We start from the raw sequence: 1655 nt of genomic DNA, 5'->3' as shown, positions 1-1655 counted from the left end.
CCTGGGAGTCTAAATCACACCAGTTGGGGAGCTCACCTTGAGGCCTTGTTGAGATAATTGGAGTTGGTTAGCGAGGTTGTTTCTTTTTTTTGTGTGGGCGGGGGGGGGGGGGGCTCTGTGAGCTCCTGGTACTACCGGGCAGCCCAAGGTCTCCCTCTGGAGGGTCTGTGCCGGGGCAGCACCAAGAGCCACCCCCCTCCCTCCACCCATAACCAATCCTCCTCTGGGGGGGGGGCTCTTGGTGCTGCCCCGGCACAGACCCTCCAGAGACGAACCACTGACCCAACCCTCCATCATTATTTAATGGCTTCTTACTGTCATCGTTTTCTAAAGAGAGAGAGACCACCACTGCTTTGATAGGAGCCCTACTCACAGCGGCGCAGTCGGACATTAATATTCATACCGTTTGGTTTATTTTCCGTACTGAGAAAGAGAGAGAGAGGGAAAAAATAGAAAGAGCAATGTTTTCTTGGGAATTAAGTCTGACAGGACTGTGGCATTGTTGTGTTTTATTTGAAGTCCGCGGAAAAGAGAAATGCATATGCAGAGAGCTGGGGAGCAAGGCACCAATTAAATGTTGATTAAGTCTTAACTATTGTGGGATTAGATCTGGGCGAGATTGCAGGGAGGAAAAAAAACAACAGATGATTGCCTTTCTTATGCCTGTATGAAAAATGAATGCTGTTGAACCACTCCCGCACGCACACACACACACGAGGCAACCAGACTGTTTAGACTCGATGTTTGGTGTGTGTGTCTGTGGGGGGGATGGGGGGGGAGTTGTGGTGGTGGTTGGGGGGGGGAGACCTTCACTGTCGTCATGGCATTTCAGTCGCCAAGCTTGGCCGCTTTCTCCGGTCAAATGTAACATTGCGTGTGTCAGTGAGCAGGGGGTCTCCTGGTGGTTGTGTGTCTGTGGTTCACACACTGCTGTGTGTGTGTGTGTGTGTGTGCTGCTCCTCCGGGACCAGCCCTACCCACGGTCTCTCCTGGCTAACTCATGTTTCATTCTTTGGCAATTTGCCCTAATGAAGTCCCACAGGATCTCTCAGACCTCTGTTCTCTTTCCATATTTAATCATGTTATTTTAATCTGGCGGATGAGCTAACGCCTTACTCTCTCTCTCTCTTTCTCTCTCTGTGTGTGTGTGCGCGCGCTGGTCATTACCGTTGTTAGGAGTCTTGTGTGGGGTAGGGTTGTGGTGCTCAAAACAATAGGTTTGCAGTCACACAACCCCCCACACACCATATTGAAAATATTACCGCTCTGAAAATAAATTGTGCTTCTTTGGTTGTTAGTTTTCGTCATTAGAGGAAAAACCGAGGTTAATGTCTTCGATTGTATTGTTTTTTCTTTTATACGGTGCACTCCCAACACCTCGCCTGCTTCTGTTCCTGGCTCCTGTGTTCTCAGCTCTGGGAAACTAACACCTCCCTGTAACATGCAGGCTGCAGGAAGACCATCCTCACAGCAACAGGGGCCAAACCTGTCTGCTTGTTACAGCTGCTGTTTCTCTCACAGAGATCCAGAGAGATGAAAGCCTAACTAAATGCTGCTGGTGATGATAGTGAGAATCTTAACACACTGAGCATTAGCATCGTTTTAACACAGTCACTTTTGAATTATTAACGATTCCGTATGCTATGGGTGGCTGT

Source organism: Osmerus eperlanus, chromosome 26, assembly GCF_963692335.1.
Source record: "Osmerus eperlanus chromosome 26, fOsmEpe2.1, whole genome shotgun sequence".
NCBI lineage: Eukaryota > Metazoa > Chordata > Actinopteri > Osmeriformes > Osmeridae > Osmerus > Osmerus eperlanus.
Note: the sequence above shows the minus strand (reverse complement) of the source record.